The 14,240-nt window shown below is 42.6% G+C and overlaps 1 protein-coding gene and 1 long non-coding RNA gene across 3 annotated transcripts in view; one reads left to right on the top strand and one right to left on the bottom strand.

The window, feature by feature from the left end:
* PRKCQ (protein kinase C theta) overlaps nucleotides 1-9,977 on the bottom strand; it is a 185,098-nt gene extending 175,121 nt beyond the window's left edge. For both annotated transcript variants that reach the window (XM_035021698.1, XM_035021696.1), the window contains exon 1: nucleotides 9,827-9,977. The gene's annotated coding sequence lies outside the window, so the exon portion shown is untranslated. The remainder of the gene's footprint in view (nucleotides 1-9,826) is intronic.
* A 13-nt stretch (nucleotides 9,978-9,990) lies between these two features.
* LOC118021607 lies at nucleotides 9,991-13,987 on the top strand. The gene is made up of 2 exons (XR_004682236.1): nucleotides 9,991-10,201; nucleotides 12,431-13,987. It is a non-coding gene; the product is annotated as an uncharacterized LOC118021607 (long non-coding RNA).
* Nucleotides 13,988-14,240: the final 253 nt, after the last annotated feature.

Genomic DNA, 14,240 nt, shown 5'->3' with positions numbered 1-14,240 from the left:
AAGAAAGAAAGAAAAGACCTGGCACATGTCCTTAGGTGAGCTTACTCAGGAGATAATAATGGAATTAAAATATCATTATTGAGCTTTGGTTATGAGCTGGATAGAAACTGCAAGTCCTCAGAGACATAAAGTAGAAGAAAGAGGATAAACACATTACAAGCTACACAGCAAAGGCATAACACAAAAGGACACTGTTTTCATAGTTGCCAAAGAGACTCTGATTGAGAAGAGTGCTTCAGAAACAGAGGGAAGAATGCACTTAAAAGTTTAGGGGGCTACCTTATTTTCTTATTTCCCAAAGGAAACCAGGATACCTTGGATGGTGAAGCCATTATGGGGCTGGAATGCAGAGGAGGCTAAGTCTTAGACAGTGAGTCGTGTCTCCCTTCGTCTGCAAGCAAAGGTGAGTTAACTATTTGGTTACCCTTAGCTGACCTAATGCCAACACTCCCCAGGAGGGAAATGTCACAAAGAAACTCACAGTGTATTTTCCCTGAAACACAATGCCATTCACGCAACAAAGTATACTTTGAAACCTGCCTCTGAAATCCCACAGAGGTTACATGGGCATTTTTTGCTACAAGCCAGAATCCTAAACTCCAGTTTTAACATTGTTTTAGCTGTGGCTTACTTATTGTTAGGAACCTCTGCATGTGCCCATTTAGTTTTATTATTATTGGGATTTATTTTTTATCTTCTTTAGAAGATTATGGTATTTTTTTCCTTTGGCTTCAATATTTTTTGGTTATTCTACCTTTAAGTGAGCCCCCCTAAAAACTATTATTTACTTTTAAAACATTTTTCTTTAAATGCTTTCAATGATTTTATCTTTGGCACACTTTTGTCATCCTAATTCTTGAATTTAGTCTTTTCCCTTTTACCTTTCTTGCTATTACCTGCTTTAATGAATTTTTAAGATGACTATGATTTTTTTTCTGAAGGTCCTTAAAATCTTTTATTGTTTCATTAAAAACCTTTTACCTCTTTTATCTTTTAATATTTTCTTTCTATTAAAATAATTTTTGAGTTATTGGTATATCTACATTTAATGTTTACCTATTGCCTCATCCTTTTGCCTGTAGGATATTTCAGAATATTTTAATATTGCCTTTTATTCCCTGATCATTCTTGACTTAGTCTTTTTTCCCTTTATTGTGGGCATTATAGTGGTCATTAAAGTGAGAAACTGTGAGAATGATGGAGGGAGAAAAAAATCACACCATAAAGCGGGGGAGATGGAGCTTTTATCTTACAGCAAATTGCCTTTCAGCATCTTCAAATGTTTCCCATCACCTCCAACTCTTACTTTCTAGCATTTATCCAGATAAATCCATAGACTCACAAGACTGGCCAAGATGATAATGATCCTACTTGTGCAGATATTTAAGCCCCATAGATTGGGATTCCTTTCTCCTATCAGTTAGCACACAGTCTCTTAGACCTAACAGGTTCTAAAATTTATGGCTCATTTATTTATTCCACTAATATTTATTGAGCACCTACTATATGTCAAATATGTTGACAGATGCTAGGGATTCAAAGGAGAATATGTGGGAATGTGGCATCTGCCTTCATAGAACTTATAACCTAATGGGGAAATCTAAAAGTAAACAAACAATGGCAATATATTCTAAGTGCTGTGATCACTAACATTTACTGTCTGGTTACTAAATGCTACACATGGTGCTAAGCACTTTATATGGATTATCTCATATGTCTTTTAAGAACATGTGGAAGGAAACAAAATCCAGATTTACAGAATGAGGAAAAGCTTTCTAGGGGAAAAGATATCTAAGTTAGGGACTGAAGATGCATAGGAATTTTCCAAAGGAAGGAGGGGTTTAGAGGTTGAGTAAAAAGTTCATGAGGCAACGGGATGCATGGGACCACTGAGGAACCCAAAGAGGCTCAGGCTTGGAAGAATGTGATGAGTGTGTTGCTGGAGAGATGAGGCTTGAGAGGACAGGAGAGTGTAGATCAACTAGAACCCTCTAATTCATGTTACAAAGTCGGGGTTTCAGTCCAAATGTACTGGGTAGCCACTGGAGAATTTAAAGCCAGGAGTGACATGCTCAGATCTGGGTCCTAGAAGGGTTCTTCCAGCTGCAACAGGGAGAACTATCCATAGTAACAGAGGCCAGGTAGGAAGTTCCAGAAGTAATACAGAGAGGAGAAATGGTGTTGGCCTGTAAACAGAGTGGGGAAAGGGAGGTGGGAAAGGGTGAATGGAAAAAAGAGATGCAGGGGCTGGAACTAATAGAAGGTGCTTTTGCGTGAGCTATGGAGGTGAGGAGTCAAGGAAAAACACCCATATTTCTGCTTGTGCGAGAACAGGTGATGCCAATGTCAGGTACAGAAAAGAGTGGGAGGGAAATATTTGCAGCAAGAGAAAGGGGAAGATGATGTTTTCAGTTCGGGGCATTTGGTATTGAAGGTGTCCATCAACTGGTGGAAGAAGATGATCAGTAGAACTTCGGATAGGTAACTTTTGGGTAGTGGTCAGCGAGGAGGTGGTTCTTAAGATGAATGAGGGATGAGGTTGCCATGGGGAGAGATAATTGAGGATCATCAGACTTCCAGGGGACAGAAAGGAGGGGAGGATACTGCAAAGGAGAAGAGAAGGAAGAACAATGGAAGGGAAACATTGCTCCAAGAATGCAGGAGTGCTCAGTGCATGGTCTGCTGCAGAGAAGTCAAGTAATAGAGGAGGAGAATTCAGCAAGGACTGGCAATAGGGAGTGTGAGTGACAGTTTCCTAAGAGTTAGTAGAGGCAAAGCCAGATGTCTGTGGCCAAGACATGGGGAGTGAGGAAACAGAGTGTCAGGCAGAGAGGCCAATTTAAGGAGTTTGGTTGTGAGGAGGGAAGAGAGAAGAAAGTAGCTAGAGGAAGGACAGTCTTTTCCTTCAAAGAAGGAAGGGATTTAAGCATGTTTGATGCAGTGAGAATGGAACCAGTGATGAGGGAGGGAAGGAAAACACAGATGAGGGAGGAGAGAATCAAGAGAATGAGAGGCCCAAGAATGAGGAACAGATGGATCCCAGAGCACCAATGGGATGGAGGAGGAACATTAGCCAGGGGGTGAGGCATTTTTTTTTTTTCATTGTAAAAAGGAGGGGAGAATGGGAGAGGAGACCCAGATGAAGTTAGGTTATAGCCCTGTGATCACAAAGTCAGGCTGTTCTCATCAGGAAAACTTCCATTTTTCTCAGTGAAGCAGGAAGTATGGCAACATACTGAGAGTAAGGGGATGGGGTGTCAGAAGAAGGTCTAAATTGGCTGCTGTAGAAAGCAAGCAGAATTGATGGGAGAAAGCTTGAGAGCCTGGCTGAAGATGGAAATCATGTATAGCATCATGAATTTGCATAGTTGCACAATTTTGTCCAGTAAAACTCATCAAGCTCTGTATCCACACTGGGGAAAGTAGATAGTTGGATTCAGCCATAGCCCCAGGGGTCCTAGCTTTAGAAAGGAAAGCATATCATCTCACATGGCACCGTTCATGCTCATCTTCTCCCAGGACCAGGGGAAAGCTCAGGGGGAGGAAAGAGTAGCTGTTTTCATCTTTGTCAACTTCAGGCTGAATGATCCCTGGCCTGTATAATCAATACTATTTCTACCTAACTGATCTAGTCCTTTAAGAGGCTGATGGGATATAGCTCAAAGTTTATATTCTTCCTAACAATGTGGAATATGGTTACAACACCTGCCCCAAGAAGTTATCTCCCACAAACAGCCAACTGATAAACAAACTTGGAGAATACAATCTACATATGCCACAGAGACATAAAAGGAACATTAAATTTGGAGCCAAGAGATCAGGGTTCACTGCTAGTAATTTGTTGTGTGGCCCCGATCAAGTTTTTTAACTTCTACAAGATTCAACGTTTCCCGTTTCCTCTGTAAACCACAAATGACCCGCCTGATGCAAAGGACTTTAGGAGTAAATGATCCCGTGTATCCAGGCACTTGGCATAGTGCATGCTCAACAAATATCACTTACCTTTCTATTTTTCCTTCTTTCCTCCAGCCCTGAGTTTATGTGATTCTATGACTTAACAGGAATGGTCTAGAAAACTAAATGCCATAAGTCTATAATTTTCAAATGTTTAGGTAAGAAACAGATTGAATATGCCCTAAATTCCATGACATAAAACTGCATGAAATAATTACTCTTGCTACACAAAATGGGACATAGTATTTTCTGTTCTATTTCATTTTTATTTATTTATTATTTTTTTAAAGATTTTATTTATTTATTCATAAGAGACAGAGAGAGAGAGAGAGGCAGAGGGAGAAGCTGAGCAGGGAGCCCAATGCGGGACTCGATGCCAGGACCCTGGGATCATGACCTGAGCCGAAGGCAGACGCTTAATCATCTGAGCCACCCAGGCACCCATATTCTATTTCACTTTTAAAGATATGTTCATCATAAACCAATAAATTAATTTCATAATCTAATAATGGATCATGTCTTGCAGTTTAAAAAACACGGTGTAAGAGGCTCATTTTTCTATCACTGAAATCAGTACATAAATGGACCACAGAATGGAAAATGCAAAACACACAACTAAATGAACTTCTCCCAAAACTGCAAGAAAGACATTTCAGCTTATGTTCATAAAAGACTTGGCTTCTTGCTCACCCGGGCTGTGAAGAGTCATCTTATCTGATGATAAACTCATAGCACTTGGTTTGCTCTGGAAACACCAGTGTCCTGACAGCACTCTACTTACTAGGCACTCATTTTAGTCCTCATTCAGGGTGAATGGCTCAGGGGGCTGGAGATGAGCAAGAGGATAAGAGAGCCAAGGGTAGTTAAGGGTCTGCTTTTTGTACTTTTACCTAAAGAGTGGTAGTGAATGCCACAGACACACTTAGGGGGAAGCCTCCTGGCTTACCCTGCTCTCTTGCACTCACCTGCTGTGCTCAAACCAGACTGTATTCCTTTCCTTTGCTAAGCTGTCATGCTCACATGCTGTCAGGCCATTCTGCAAATGCCATTCCCAACTTCTGGAACATTCTCACCTGCCTCACTGCCACCTCCCGGAGCCATCACTTTTCCTGAGATATCTTCTCAGACACCCTAAATCTAGGTACTCCCATGTACATCCCCAGGACAGCACGTCCACATTCACTCTGCACTGATTTACTGAGGGCCTACTACGTGCCAGGTCCTGCTATAGCACCTGGGGATACAGCTATGGATGAAACACTAGCCCCATTCTAGAGGAGGAAATAGACAAGAAATAAACAAATATGTAATATAGTTGCCCACCATAATATTATAAACTGACATATGGCAATATAAATACATGATGAAATTATCACACTTCATTGTAATTTCCTCATGACTTGTGTGCATTTCCCCTATGGATTATACGTACAGTGTGTGGCTCTGAGCCTCATAACAAAAACCTGATGAATTAAAGTATAGCCCTCAACCTTTTGGCTCTCTCCATTGTCCTGAGAATTTGTCTTGTTTTGATCGCATATAGGAGATAATTTAACTTTTAATCTGCAAAGGGTCTGTTCCACATATTTAGAGTTATTAGCACTAACACCATGCTTACTTGATTCTCGACAACGACTTATTTCTAAATCACAAGGTCCTTCATGTAGGTGGCGGCAACCCTACTTAGAGGGACCTTTTATCTTTCAGGAGCCCTCCTGCCTATGGGTTCCCTAGTCCTTCAGGGGATGCTTGAATAGTAGTTCCTCCAGTGATTCTGCACTAGAGAAAAGTATTACAAGCACAGGAGAGGGAGGGAAAACCAATAAATTCAGGAGTAGCATCAGCCCATAGACCCCTGAATCTAGCATCAAGCAATTTTGCACAAAGTTCATTGGTTACCACCTCACAACACATTAGGATGACCACTATCAAAACAAACAAACAAAAATCAGAAAATACCAAGTGTGGGTGAGGCTGTGGAGAACCCGAAACCTTTGTGCACTGTCAGTGGGGATGTGAAATGGTGCAGCCACTGTGGAAAACAGTATGATGTTTCCTCAAGAAATTAAACATAGAATTACCATTTAATCCAGTCAAAAGATTTTAAAGCAGAGACTTAAAGAGCTATTATACACCCTTGTTCAAAGCATTTTTATATGTAAACCAAAATGTGGAAGCAACCCATGTCCATGAACAGATGAATGGATAAACAAAACAGGATATATACACACAATGGAATATTATTCAGCCCTTAGAAGGAAGGAAATTCTGACACATGCTACAACAGAGATGAATCTGAAGGACATGAAGGTAAGTGAAATAAGCAAGACACAAAAAGACAAACACTCTATGATTCATTTCTATGAGGGGCCTAGAGTAGTCAAATTCATAGAGACAAAAAGTAGAAGGGAGGGTTCCAGGGGCTTGAAGGAGGGAGAACAGGGAGTGTTAATGGGGACAGAGTTTCAGTTTTGCAGGATGAAAGAGCTCTGTGGACAGATGGAGGTGATGGTTGCACAATAGTATGAATGTAATTAATGCCACTGAACTGTACATTTCAAAATGATTAAGATGGTGAATTTTATGGTATGTGTACAATTCTACCACAATTAAAAAAAAAAAAAGAAGAACTTGAACTGGTAGGTTGTCCAGCTCTGTGTCAGAATCAGACAAACCTGACTCTAGCACATACCAGCTCTAAGAGCCAGGTGAGTGACACAACTTCCTTGAGCCTCAGTTTCTTCACCCATAAAATGAAAATGGTGATGACAATATCTAATTTATAAAAGCTTTGCGAAGATTAAATGAGATAGTAATGTTTGTCAAATACAAAATTCTGAGTTTCATATCTGGTACATATAAGTACTAATGCATCAATAAAACCATGCTCTATTGCTTTTGTTGGCTCTGATCATTATCATTAATCATCATTATTACTAGCTTAACTCAAAAATTAACATCAACCTATAGAAGTATGTCCCGCCAAAGTGAGGACCTTACAAATCTGCTAATTTAATCCCAGAGCAGAAATCTATGATTCTAGGCTGGGGTAAACTATTCCTTAATTTTTGAAGTCTTTGATTCTCACTTTGCCCCAAGGATATTTTTAGACGACAGAGCAATGTGAATTTGTGTATAAATGCTTGATGTGTTAAGATAATGAAGATATTTCCCTTGCTGCAAGAAAAAACCTTCTGATTCACCTTTCTGCCTCAATGTTTTTCTGAGTTTCTCATGATTTCTTCTGTAACAAGCAGAATAGGTGTGAAAAGGCAAAATGAGATGCATTGCTGTTTGAAAATGAAACATTTGAAATTTTAATATGGACAGAAACAGAAAGAAGTTAAATGTTATGTATGTCACCATAGACTACTTTCTCTACTTTCAATGACAAATTTGATTTGGAGCAACAAAATTATATAAATATAGCATCACATGGTACATCTGTGTTCTCTGGGATTTTTCATCATATAACAATTTCTTCATTTTAAACAACTTAGGAAAATTACTTCAAAAAAAGAAAAGGCTGAACCCTATGAAAAGAAAATCACCTGAGATGAAATATACCCTTATTAACAGTCACATGCAATATTCTCAGGGGCAAACAACATAATCGGTAAATCTAAAACATGAAATGCATTAAAAACAGGATGAACTAATTCTCATTCCTATTTTAAAGGAAGGCAAATGTGCTATCATTAAATCCTGCATTATGAGGGGATTTGAGGACTTTACTCCTGGATGCCAGTTACAGAGTTGCACTGTAAGCCCACACTCAAAAAATCCTGGACCCAGTCCACAGAGAATTTTAGATAACACATCAAGTTCATTATACAGAAGAATCGTGTGTTTCCCACAGAAGAAAGGGGATATATTACAACGGAATGAGGGACCTTTATAGAAATGACAAAAGACAAATGCGCTATTCAAGGGAACCTCCAGTACCTGTTCTGAACAAGTGAAACTGAGGATTAGTGTTGAAAGGGATCTTTGAGATGATAAGAAGGACCAAGAGAAATGGCAACAGCAAAAGAAATTGCAGTTCCAGTAGCTGACCCATGTACATTCAAAGCAGACTCGATAAGAGAGTTTCTGTCCTTGGAAGGTGGGCCCGGGAGGAGATCTGACAAAGAAGCTTGCCCAAGCACCACTTGGCATTCTGAGCCACCATAGCACAAGACGGTGGCGGAAGTGAACATGACAAAGTGGAGGGTGGTGATAAGAGTCTTCCCTGGAACTTTACGTTTTAAAAGTTTACAAGAAAATCACAGGAGGTTGAAAACAAAGGCTGGAGATGCTGAACAGGTGACTCTTGAAATCAGAGATAAATGTTTAAGAGACAGAAGAAAAAAAAACCCAAATCAAACAAAACAACTTAATTTAGTCTTAATCACTAACTGGGAGGAGTTTCACAGCTGAGGCTTTGAAGGTTTGAGGTCTTCCTATGCCCAGGGTTTAAATATACATACGTTCAATCAGCAGAAGAAAGGGACTAACAAGATCAGTCTGTGGCAGACACCTGCCTCAAACAATGGCACTGATCTCAGAGGCATTTTAAACAGCTGTGCATAAACTTCAAAAGTAATTTGCAACCAAATTAGTAAACGTCACCCTCTTTCCCACTAGACACAGCATTTTTTAAAGAGATTAAGCATCCGCAATAAGCCTGCCATTTTACAAGTTACCCAAGACAAGTTAGGAAACAAATGAAGATGGTGATTCTCAAGGTTGGGGTGTGGGGTGGACCCAGGAGCTGAGGAGTAGGGATCCTGTGCCAAACAGCCCTGCCAGAGAAGGGGCCGTGGTGGTGACGGCTTCTACAGAGGTGCAAGGGGAGCATGGAGAGAACCAGGGCAGCTGCGGCCAGACTCGTGCTGGGGTGGGCACCTGGCGCTGGCAGGACCACACCCTCCCGGGGCGCTGCACCCTCACCATGGAAGGCCGGGGGAGAGCAGCGAGTTCTCGATTCTCCCTCCACGTTACCACCCCGGCCTCATCAGCTTGTGCCATGACTGCACCACCTTTTCTTAGCGCCACTTTGAGCAGGACAACCCCAAAGGTCAACGCAGCTCCATGGCACGCTCCTGGCAGAAAGAATCAGTCTCCAGTGGGGCCAGCCTTTGGGCTTCTCTTCATTCATGACTACAGGGAGTGCCCCAGCCTTTGGCGTCAACAGTCCCTTTCACACTGATAACTGGGGCTCTTAAAAATTCGATGAAATACAGATATTTAACTCTACTTTCTTAACATGTGGCCCTGAATGCTGATACACAAACAGGCTCACTTGAGGTTACAGGACTGAGCACCAGACTTTTTTTTTTTTTTTTTCTGTATCTATCACAGAGCCGCCTCACCCTACCCCAGGCCCTTGAAAAGAAACTTGAGTTTGTCTAGAAGTGAGTCTTGGCAGCCTTGTCTGCTGCTCTTGCAAACGCCAAGAAAACAAGTTATTCTCTCCTGTGGACAGGTCACCATCTGCATCAACCACCTCTCCTTCAAATGTGTGCCAAGGATATAAAACTTTCCACCTTCTTCCCTCCCTCCCACCCCAATCAGTTCAGGTAAGAGGGGGAAAAAGCGAGAAGGAAGAGAAGGCGCCCCCAGCCCCAGCCCCAGCCCCGGTGGCGTCCACACGGCCAGGGGCCGTAGCATCTCGCGCCACCCGCACGCAAGAAACCACGGGAAGCGAGTGGCCAAAGTTCGCTGCGCTCTAGTCGCTCTGCGGCTTGGCAGTCAGCCCGCGCCCCCCGCCCCGGAACGCCTCAAAGCGGTAGCCGGACGGGCCTCCCCCCGCCTCGCAGGGCCGCGCTCCCGGCCCCGCGCAGACCCCCCTGCCCTCCCCCGGCCGGCGAGGCGGCGCCCAGGCACCTACCTTCAGGCGGGGCGGCCGGGGTCCCAGCGCGCTGCTGCTCGGCGGCCGCGCGGGCACTTGCGGGGCCCGGCGCCGGCCAGGGGGCGCTCGTCACCCCGCCGTCCGAGCGCCCGAGCGGGCTCCGCGGACGCCCGCCCAGGAGCCCGCGCCCCGCGCCGCGTCCCCTCCCACTGCGGCCGCGCTCCTCCCCGGCGCTGCTCGCCCGGCTGCCGCTCGGCCCCGGGGAGGACCCGCCGCGCGCCCCCGCCGCCGGGAGGCGGAAGGTCGCCGGAAGGGGCGCCGAGCACCAGTCGCGGGCCGAGCGCGGGGATTCTGCGCCTCACCAAACTGAAAATCGAAAACGATCCTTCCAAAGCGAAGGATCAAGGGCATTCGGTAAAAAGAACTTCGTCGGTTTGGTCTTGTTTTTACGCTAGAAAGGGCTCGTCAACATTGTTCTGAAGTTTTCTTTTAAAGTGACCTACGCGAGGAGGTTTGGGTGGATCATCTTTTCTAGGTTGAGCCCTACCTACGATTTTATTTTTTTTCCGTTTTTGCACACTGTGGGTCTTATGTATAATTTCCAAAGTTGCATTGCTTTAAATTTGACAGCCCTTGAAACTGCAACGTAATGTCCTCAGAGTGCATTTGTCATTTGAAGACTTGTACACCTTGTTGGTGATGCTAATGGTAATCATGATGAGGATAATTGGTAATCATGATGAGGATAATCGGGGTGGTTTTTCCTATACTCCATAGAGTTAATTTTTCATTCAGGTTAGAAAACTGTATGTCTGGTTACCGATATTATTACAGAGCTATTCTCTCAATGATGACACACCATGATTAAAATGTACTTGGTTCAGTACATTTGCGACTATCATGTGCTAAGACCAGATAAGTCTGCGAAATAATTTCTTTTTTGAGAGAGAAAGATTTAAAAGGTATAAAAGAGCAAAACCTTGGCTTAGTAGGCTTTTCTGATCATGAATATATAGAGTGTCCGCTGAAAAGGACCTCTTACTACAGCTAATTCCAAACTTTCAATCTACAGATGAAAAATGTAGACCCAGAGGGTTTTGGTGACTTGAGCAATTTACACTGCTACTTTGTGGCAAGCTGTGCTGGGAAACCAGATATGGTGACTCTTACCCCTAAGCTATATGAATTTTGCAAAACAAACACATACACCTTTTAAGGATAAACATGTAATCCCTGAAAACTAGCCCCTCTCCTACACTTGTTAACATCTAACAGCACTGAATTGACCCTCAGGCACAATCAACCAGCACAAAGGCTGCCACCTCTTGGAAATTCTAGCCAGGAGGTATGAGGATGGATGGAACCTCAGATGTGCTGCTCACCATGGCATCATGAGAGCCTGGCACATAGTAGGCACTTGCTGTATACTTGCTATCAAAATTTGGTGGCAAAAGGTAGGTATGGCTGGGAACAAGGTGGCAGAGCTGGGGCAGAATTAGCCCCACTGAGAAGTCCAGCTTCTCTTTCCAGACTGCAAAAGAGAAACCTCCGGGCGCCTGGGTGGCTCAGTTGGTTAAGCGACTGCCTTCGGCTCAGGTCATGATCCTGGAGTCCCGGGATCGAGTCCCACATCAGGCTCCCTGCTCGGCGGGGGGTCTGCTTCTCCCTCTGACCCTCCTCCCTCTCATGCTCTCTGTCTCTCATTCTCTCTCGCGCAAATAAATAAATAAAAAATAAAATCTTTAAAAAAAAAAAAAAAAAAGAGAAACCTCCTAGTTCAAAATGCCTTCCTCTTGGTTCTTCTCCAGCCGTCCTTAAATGGAGCCTATTACATCAAGAAGAGATGGCCAACTGCCAATGCTGCAATGCCCAAAAGATAGTGAACCCACCGGTCCCCCTGCTGGGATTTTCATTGACCATTCGAGAAACAGGTTACGGACCTATAGAAGTTCAAGGGGAATCCATATGTCCTTTTAATGTAGTCTATAGTCAGTGGCTTTAAAGAAGTTCCAAATAATGATGATCATGTCCTGAGAATGTGTATACCAAGCAATGTGATGAATAAAGTACCGGAACCAGGATTCAAGCTCAGGCCCATGTGAAGCAGCCCCCTGAAGCACCGTTGAATATTGTCTCCATTCTGCAGCCAATTCCTCTGTTTTCTGCTGGGCTTTCCTTTGGACAACTGGTCTCTGGGGCCCCATGCCACTCTACTATTCTGTAACCACGTAGTCTTACAACTGGAACCCCATTAATCTAAAGACTGAATCTTTTATATCTAGGAAGAGGTTTTTGCTTTCTGTGGGTGTTTGTTTATTTGTCTTGAATCCCACCTAAAAGAAAAAAAATCCAGATCTGTTCTTGTTACATGCTAGGTGTCAGGGATAGTGGTAGATCTTTTTGATCCCAGCGTCTTGTGTGGCTAGCCTCCTCCTTCCCCAGGCTACAAGGTATTTCTGTTTTATATCAGACATTATCTCATTGTTTTATAAACACAGCTGCTGCTCAGAAGTTCTCCACACCTTTGTTTCCTGGAAGAGGAAATGGCCTTTCCTGGAGGGGGACTACATGTGGGTGGGGAGGTTCCACTCATTACCTGAAACACACTCAAACTTTCGGTTGTGTACTTCTTTTCCCCCTCAGATTCTGCCCTAAAGTTTCCTGGAATGATGCTGAATGCACACTGTGGTACAGCCGCTTCAGTCCCCCTTAGCCGGAACAGGCATGATTCCTGCTTTGGATCCAGAGCTAAGAAATAAACGACTTCAAGAATCTTATCTCTGGAGAGATCACAGTCCATCTTCCTTCAACTGGGAATTTGCAAAAGGGAGCCTGAGACATCACCTTGCTTTTATTTTGGACCTAGTTGGCGATTATCCTCTGTCTCCAGAAGAGACCACATCTTGCATCTGTGAGGTTCACCTTCCATAAAGGATTTAGGAAAGAAATTAAAGAGACGATGTTCTTATTATGAGCCTCAAATCGGAGGAAGATGGTATTTGGGGAGAAGAAGGACATGACAAACAGACAGTTTGAACAAAGGATTATTTAACAAGGACACTTCTGTCTCTACAGTAAGTCACCACTCAGAGGGAAACCAATTTGGACAATTTCATGAGAAGTTGGCTACCCAGCTGTCAGTCTCCCAAAGGCCTCGCAGAGATTGTTTTTAGTCAGTCTGGATCCTCAGAAGAATTGGTATGGAATTAGAAGACAATGATCTGCCCTAACCAAAGACCTGAGAAACATGTGGAGTCTAGTGTAAATTTATTCACAAAATGTCAAAATTATTCTAGGAGCTATAGATGAAAGTGACAGAGGCGCAGAAGAAAAACAGGTATTTTAAATTCACAGCTTGGACAAGGGAAAGGGAGATTTTTTTTTTTTCCTATTCAATCTAATTTTATGCATTCAAATGGGAAAAAGGATAATTAGAAGTTAGAAATTTTTGTTGCAAGAAGAGAGCTCTAAACACTGAAGCCAAAACCGGCCCTCCCCTTAGGGAGTAAATAAACCTTGATTTCTATTGGTAATGAGTGATACCATCTCTTCCAAACCATGAGGGGAAATGGTGAATCCTGATTCTATCCTGAGGTAAAAAAGTAACAGTATTCATAATGTGATGTTTTTGAAAGTTCCATTGTTGTTATGTATGCTTAGTAATGTTAAGCTAGTTTTAAAATCTCAGACAAGGTATGGGAGGTAGGTATTATATCTTCATTTAAGAAAAGGGTGATGAGTAACCTCATAGTGGCTAATATTTATTGTGCATTTATGTCATGTGCCAGGGCATGATGTGGAACACTTTATTTTATTTGATTGTTACAATGAATCCCATGAGACGGGGAATATCCTCTTCATTTTACAGATGTGACAGCTGAGCCTTAGAGATCAAACAGATGACTTGCCAGTCTCACTGAGCCAGTAAGTAATGGGGTATGGCTTGACTCCTAGTCAGTTGAGCCCCAAATTCATGACTTTTGCCATTATATACACAGAAACAAGACAAGATCTGAAATTATAGCCTGGCTCTTGAAACAGTAAAGGAATTGTGTATGGTTACAGATGTCCTAATTAACATGGTATTCTGAAAAGAATTAACAGATGTATATATGGCCAATGTATAAATTACAATGTATCAAAATGCTCTCTTAACAAGGCAGCCATAGAAAATAAAGCAGAATTCAATCTTTAATGATGTAGAACGTTTAGAGGTCATTTTTTTTCTTGAACATCAACTATTATTACATTACAGAAGAATGAAATTGAGCATGATAGTGTCTCCTCTCCACCCCCATCCCATTTTTTTAAAAGATAGAGGAGTTATAAAAACACTGTATTGCTGTCTTCTCTTAGTTGTGGCTTCTGAAATCCTATAGCACTGATTTTTTTTTAAGTCATCACTGACAACAAAGAGACTCTAATTGTAACATAGATATCTGAATCAGATAGC

Source organism: Mirounga leonina, unplaced genomic scaffold (genome assembly GCF_011800145.1).
Source record: "Mirounga leonina isolate KUSES-001 unplaced genomic scaffold, KU_Mleo_1.0 Mir_175, whole genome shotgun sequence".
Lineage (NCBI taxonomy): Eukaryota > Metazoa > Chordata > Mammalia > Carnivora > Phocidae > Mirounga > Mirounga leonina.
The sequence above is the reverse complement of the archived record's forward strand: the minus strand, read 5'-3'. Positions and strand labels throughout refer to the sequence as shown.